Source organism: Schistocerca cancellata, chromosome 7 (assembly GCF_023864275.1).
Source record: "Schistocerca cancellata isolate TAMUIC-IGC-003103 chromosome 7, iqSchCanc2.1, whole genome shotgun sequence".
In the NCBI taxonomy this organism is placed as follows: Eukaryota; Metazoa; Arthropoda; class Insecta; order Orthoptera; family Acrididae; genus Schistocerca; species Schistocerca cancellata.
This window is the reverse complement of record NC_064632.1, coordinates 179,467,087-179,474,690: the sequence shown is the minus strand read 5'-3', so window position 1 is coordinate 179,474,690 and position 7,604 is coordinate 179,467,087. Positions and strand designations below refer to the sequence as shown.

At 43.0% G+C, this 7,604-nt stretch overlaps 1 non-coding gene across 1 annotated transcript; it reads left to right on the top strand.

The window, feature by feature from the left end:
* The first annotated feature begins 1,003 nt into the window (after positions 1 to 1,003).
* On the top strand, positions 1,004 to 1,076 carry Trnat-ugu (transfer RNA threonine (anticodon UGU)). Its single transcript has one exon. It is a non-coding gene; the product is annotated as a tRNA-Thr (tRNA).
* The last annotated feature ends 6,528 nt before the right edge of the window (positions 1,077 to 7,604 follow it).

The following is a 7,604-nucleotide window of genomic DNA, read 5'->3' as shown; positions in this document are numbered from 1 at the left end:
AGGTCGGTGTCAACAAAATATTTTCGCATTCAGAGGAGAAAGTTGGTGATTGTAATTTCGTGAGAAGATACCGTCGCAACGAGAAACGCCTTTCTTTTAATGATTTCCAGCCCAAATCCTGCATCATTTCTGTGACACACACTCCCATATTTCGCGATAATACAAAACGTGCTGCCTTTCTTTCAACTTTTTCGACGTACTCTGTCAGTCCTATCTGGTAAGGATCCCACACTGCGCAGCAGAATTCTAAAAGAGGACGGACAAGTGTAGTGAAGGCAATCTCCTTAGTAGTTCTGTTACCATTTCTAAGTGTCCTGCCAATAAAACGCAGCCTTTGGTTAGCCTTATAGTCCAGAGCTCAGGTGAATTTTCTTGTAAAAGGCATTTTATATTAATTCAGTGGTTAAGTTTAATATTTTAAGTGTGGTAATTGTCTCATTTCATGTGTGATTTAAAAATTCCTGTCTATACTGTTGTAAATTGTTGTGTGAAGTTGATCTCAGGCGGCCAGTGTTGGCGCTCATTGATGACCTGTAGCTAAAGTGCGCGTCATTGACGACGGCGACCGAGTTTAGGTTCGTTCTGCGCATCTGACGTCACAAAACACAGTCAGCCAATGAACAGAGGACGACGTTGTCAGAGCTCGAATGCAGTACAGAGCATGGATGAGTGTCTTCAGTTTTAGAAATGTTCAGTCATAAATAAAGTAATTGAACAAAAGCAATGTCTTGATTGCAGACTTTCTTTTATAGAAAGTTTGGAAAAGGCATTCTTTATACCAATTGCTTCATATTCTATTAATTAATTAAACTAAACAAGCAATAAGCCTCCTAATTCAGGTGATAGCAAGGAAAGGTGTTGGTATCATTCTCAATAACCGCTTTTTCGCAATAAGAACAGCGGCAATTGTTTATTTCCTATTGTACTACGACGAAACATGAATAATTCATAGTCATACCAACAGGGTTTGTCGGTATCCTCTGGGATATCTATTGAATGATGAGCTGTGTTAGCTTAATGGCTAGAGCACTGGTCTTGTAAACCAGGGGTCGTGAGTTCGATTCTCACAGGGGGCAGCACAATTTTGCCGGCATGGTAGCTCAGCGTGTCCGGTCAGAGGGTTACATGCCCTCTGTACTAAAAAAAACTGAGTCAATCGATCAACAACGAACATAAATGGATGTCTTACGACGTCCGCCCCGAGCAGATGCAACGAACAAAAACAAACAACATGAGAGTAAAAAAAAAAAAAAAAAAAAAAGTGTCAGTGTTGTGTAAATAGTTCTTTAAAAAAAAAAAAAATGGCTAAAGTGTATGCCTGCTAAGCGAAAGGTTCAGAGTTCAAACCTTGTTCGGTGCTTAATTTTTATTTATTTAAAAACAATATCGAAGTCTCTTACTTCATGAATTTTATTCGTTTGAATGTAATTTTTTGAAATTTCTAGTGGCAACTAAAATCGACCATACAGAAAGTATACGCTATGGACTTTTTAACTCTGCAAACTCTTCAGAATTTCGTGCAATGGTTTATTACATATAATGCTGCACAATAACTGCTTTGAAAATCGAAACAAAATTAAGTCATTTATGGGGGAAGGTATCAGTCAAGAAGATGTGTAAAAATCAAGTTTTTGGGCCAAATAGTTTTTGTGAAATCGAATGATAAAGTGTGTCAAAGCAGTCGAAACACCATGTGCCTGCACAGGCGAGCAGTGCAGTGATGACAAGATCGCGCACAGCGCGGAATGCGGGGAGCACGTCTCTGGAGCAGCGAAAGGGTTAATGCGGCCGAGGTGACTTTACTTCATAAACTGGGCGCTCCCCCCTAAACGTAAGTTTGCGAACTATACTATGGCGCCGCTTCTCTTGGCGCGTACAACTGGCAACGCAGCAATCTCCCGCGTCTGGGAGGGCATGCGCGAACCGTTAAGATAAAAGAATTCAACTATAGTTGCTTCCGCAATTCGAATGAATTCCTGAATGCAGCATTCTGGTGATTTAATTTCATGAGTTTTCATTTCTAATTAATTTTATACATATTTGTATTTGATGGTCAAATACAGAAACTTATTCATGGAATTCAGCTAAACTTTAATAGGTGTAGATGTGCTAACTAAACCGACATATGAAAACTCGTGCCAGACCGACACCCCCGGGATAACAAGGCCGCCCAGCAGTGTTAGTGACGTCACACTAAGCGGCCCATAGCCGACGCAGCAGTCCACGGACACCTCCGTACAGACGCGCCTGATGCTAACGATCTTCTGTCCGTCATACAGAAACGGGCGAACTGTAATTCGAACCATATATATTCTTGTAAACAGCATAAAGGTTCATAACGAAATACCGATTACATATACGGGCAGGAATAGGTTCTAGAACTCCTCTGAAAAGTGTTTATCTTCAGTTCCAGAATGAAAATCAAATTGTCAGGTTTTCTAAATAGAAAAGCACTTTGTTAGTAACATACAGCAACAATGAGACTTGCAGTTGGTGATTTCTATGTGGAAAAGGAAATAAGCTGTAGAGAGATTGAAAATGGTAAGTAAAGAGAGCCTCAGCCTTTTGCTCACATTCTTACCTGTAATGCACTTGGTTGTTTTTCATTTCCTTACCTTTCATAACATTTTTAATATTGTTTAAAGAAGAGTATCTTCAATAGCAGAGTGAACTTCAAATTGTCAGGCTTTTCTTAAAGGAAAGAGCAGTCCCTTAGTATCACAGTGCAAGACACAATCTTGTGTTCAGTGATGTCTATGTTAAAAGGAGAATATTTGATATCTATCTTTTGTTTCCATTCTTTATTACTGGGGATACACTTGTAAAAATTCTGGAAAAGAGCTGTCACCATGAACATATGAGTAAATTCACAATAGTCATGAGTTTTATGATATAAAGCGAACTCTTGTTACCTTATTGTAATCGAAAGTTGTGAGGGTTTTGCTATGTATGACAGTGTTTAAGATAATTTACTTTCAGTGTAATAGCTTGAAAATGTTAAGTCCTGCTGTCAGTTGGCATTTGTCACCACCTGTATGCGAGTTTTAAAGCTAAATAGTGTTCTGACAATTATAAAATTGTGGCAAAATTCCTCAATCGATTAAACTTATTCCCGCCCTTATATGTAATCGGTATTTCGTTATGAACCTTTATGCTGTTTACACGAATATATATAATTTGGTCTTTGGTTCGAATTATAGTTCGCTCCTTTCTGTATGACGGACAGAAGATCGTTAGCATCAGGCGCGTCTGTACGGAGGTGTCCGTGGACTGCTGCGTCGGCTATGGGCCGCTTAGTGTGACGTCACTAACACTGCTGGGAGGCCTTGTTATCCCGGGGGTGTCGGCCAGACCAGGACTATAACCTGGATTCCCGGCTTATCACGAGCGGTTACCACCTAGGGTATCTGAGCACGCTTCCCAGCCCATCTTCTCATGATTTATTAATTCACTTACCTCAGTCGTACATCTCGTGATCCCTCAGCAGGTTTTTGAATCTAGACAACGAGAGGTCACAGAAAATCGTTGACCTGTATGAATAAATAGTCAGTAAGAAGAAATAGACAAGTGTGTTCCACATACACTGACAAGCGAAAACATTATGACCACCGCCCACCGCGACGTTCAATGCCGCCTGGTGGCATTGCGGGCACGTAAAGCGGTAACAGAAGTATGTAAGCGGAGCCGACACGGACGATGGGGGAACACCCAAGCGAAGATATGTACTGAAAATCGGAAAATCCATTGAGATAAGCGACTTTGACAATGGGCAGATTATTATTATGCAGGGCCTGTGAAAGAATCTCAAAAACGGCGAATCCGGTTGAATACACATGTGCTACTCTCATGATCATCTACAGCAAGAGGTAGGACAGTGAAACCAACGCTAGGCGCTAACTGATTGGAAGTCCACGACTCTTCACAGAACGCAAGGTTCGCAGACTTGCACGCTCTGTAAAGTAGTGGCATCTCTGCCGAAGGAGCAGAATGCTGGTGCATGCACATGCGTTTTGGATCGCCCCGTTCATCATACGTTGTTGGTTGAACTTGGAGCTCCACGGTAGACCTTCCGGGGATGTTAAGATGTCGACCCAACGACCACGACTGCGGTGGCCACGGGACCAAATGGATTCGACCTTTGATCAACGGAAACGTGTCGGCTCCTCAGGTGAATCGCTGTTTGCTACACCGGGTCGGGTTGGCAGTCTCCACAAATGCCGTCACCGATATTAGCGACGGCTCGAAACGTGCAGTGCGCCACGGACACAGGCTGGTGGGACGAGTATTATGCTATGGCAGACGTTCTCCTGTGCTTGCATTCGACACCCTGAGAGCTGCGAGCCACCTGCATCCCTTCAAGCCTCATGGCTTCCCCGACGGCGATGTCATCTTTCAAGAGTATTACTGTCCGTTTCTCGGAGCCATAATCGTGCTACAATGGTTTGAGGAGCATTATATTAAACTCACATTTATGTTTCGGCGACCAGATTTGCCTGAGTTACAACCTATGGAACACATCTGCGTTGCTATCGGGCCCCATCGCCACGTACGAAAATCAACGGCCTGGTTACGCGAATTACATAGCCTGTGCCTAGACATCTAATGCCACATACCACCACAAACCTTTCAACATACTGTCGGGTCCCTGATTCGTAGAATCAGTGATGTATTTCGTTCCACAGACAGTCAAAAATGTTATTAAGTAGGTGGCTATAATGTTTTGGCCCACCAGTGTTGAAGCTTGGGTCAATCTGGGGAGCATGTTCTGATAGCCTAAGTAGTAGGCGTCTGCTCCCTATAAGCGGGAAATCCGGGTTCGAGTCCCGTCCAGCACAAACTTTCCCAAGTCGCTTTACGTGGTACATCTATACCTATTACAGTTACGTTGAATTTCATCAATAATTTTCAGTAATTCTGTAATCTCTTTATCTAATAAATTATTGAATTCAAAGTGACAAGTCTGTTTAAACACCTTACCATACTGAGTGTGAATGTATATTTATGTGGTCTGTTTCTGATTAATGCTATGTTTCTATTCAAGCATTTCTTCTATACATTAAGTAATTTTGTTGCGCTTGTGATTAATTGAAGTAAGTAAGCAATTTGAGATAAGTAATGAAATCACAGTCAACTTAAAGTGATTCTAAAGCTTCTAAAGATTAAAGTAAATCAATCGTAGCTCACCCCATATAGAATTCTGTGTGACTTCAGAATGGTATGTCTTTACGATCTTCCTGGTTGAATGACTTTTTAAACACGGAATTGAAAACTTTAGCTTACCTTTTATTGCCACACAGACCGGTCGGCAAGTGACTTGATAGAATCCTTCGAGCCCCTTAGTGATTTTACGCCGGATCTTGATTTTCACGGGTTCTCGACAAGATCTTCCGCTAAACCATCCGGATAGAAGTAGTTGTATGCTGTAATGACTAATATATAAGCGTAATGCAGACACTGAAAACGGGTGAAAGCGTGGAACGCATGTTGACATAAATATTGCTGTACAACGAAAGGCTGGTTGATGTACTTCTTCAGGTAATTGACTGAACAGCCCTGGAACTCAACCATCACTAACGCCAATAAATTAATATTGGACGATTGGTGGGACACGTCATGCTTGTAAATCGTTGACAAGATTCATGTATAGAATAGAAACAAATACCTTCCTGAGGACAACGGCGTCATCTGCAATCAGTTTGATAGTGCTTCTAGCCGGCTGGAGTGGCCGAGCTGTTCTAAGCGTTACAGTCTGGAAACGCGCGACCGCTACGATCGCAGGTTCCAATCCTGCCTCGAGCATGGATGTGTGTGATGTCCTTGGGTGACTTAGGTTTAAGTAGTTCTAAGTTCTAGGAGACTGATGACCTGGCAGGATTCGAACCTGCGACCGTAGCAGTCGCGCGGTTCCTGACTGAAGCGCCTAGAACCGCTCTGCCACGGCGGCCGGCGTGGACGCTGACAGGAAGGACTGTAAATTGTGATGCATTCCTGTGAATGCGGTGATCGGAAGAAGGCAGGTTAGAAAAGACGTGGCGTCGTGTTAGACCTGGAGGCACATTTTACTGCTCTAAAGAGAACAAAGCTGAGGCATCGACTGTACAGCCCTGATGACCGAATCTACTTAGCGAGGCCAGTGAATGGATGCGAGACGCACTTCTGCCGCTAAAAAGTTCGTGAAAACAGCCAGTGCTGGAATTCGATATCACAGCAAGAAGGAGGCACCCTCTTAGTATAAACAGATGCGTTGGTATCACGATCGATGGACGTGAGTTAACCCTTCGCAGATCTTCTCACAAGGACAACAAGTCATGTTTTCCACCAAAAAGCTGAGAAGCGAATTCTATTGGTGGAGTTCTTAGAGATATTAGGGGATTTAGAATGTTCTAGAACAATGTTCTATACAGAATATGATCTGCAGGCAATTGCTTGGCAGCTTGAAGACCCATGTATGGACAGCACTGCTTTCGTAATGGGCATGGGGATTCGTTGCAGGGGGCGCACAAGCAGACGCCACGAGCGTTGTTGGAAGCCAGCGTACGGATGTCGACAGAGGACACATCGCTCAGGGAGAAATTTAGAGACTTCGCTGACCAAAGCGTCAGTGAAGAGCCTCCACAGTTGGAATAGGTAAAGTGTCCATTTTGACACTAGTAGCAAGTTAAGTCGTTTCTCTCTAAGCAGAGTGAAGATTAAATGATAATTAATTGAAGCCCTCAGTTGTCGACAGGTGTTGTTGATATACCTCGATGGGGACAACTGAAAATGTGTCCCGACCGGGACTTAAAACCGGGATCTCCTGCTTACATGGCAGACACTATCCATCTGAGCCACCGAGGACACAGATGAATAGCTCGACTGTAGGGACTTATCCCTTGCACGCTTCCCGTGACACCCACACTTCCAACGGTCCACAATCTACATACGTAATGTACCTAATAGATATTTGGCCATCTCCTCATTACTCGCGCACACTAATGTGACGATTCCCGTAAGATTTCGAGCAAACTGTGAGAATTGGCACAGACGAAGGTCAATGGCTGGGTAGCCTTTAACTATATTTATGAAGATACTAACTGTTCTCGACAGAACAGTTTCTATCTTCATATGCAGAGTGAAGATTATTTGCTTCTCTGTGAAGTCTGAGAAATATCAAAGAGCTTCTTTATGAACGAATACTAGAGTTTCTATTCCTGGCTTATGAGCAAACAGAAATCTCTACTCGTGTTCAGCGTCGTATTGAAGTAGTTGCAACTGTAGAACTTTTCGGACGGTATATTACGTCCACTGTGCAGACAGAATCTATAGTTACGCAACACACATCCCCTGCATGGCGATCAATGGCGCCGAGCAGATCGACACCGCAATACCACGTCTCCCGGTTCTGTAATTGGTGATGTACGCACTACTACTCGGCATATAAGGAAACAGTTACAATAAATGTGTTGAGTTCATTTGCTTGTGCTCTGAATTGTTTACTCGGGGCTACAAAGTATCAGCCGACGTACTGTGTACGTATAACAAACGGGGACGCGATTTTGAGGAAAGTGCTCCCAATCTCAAAACTATATTAAGAGCAGGATTTTACATTCTGTATTGATTTTATG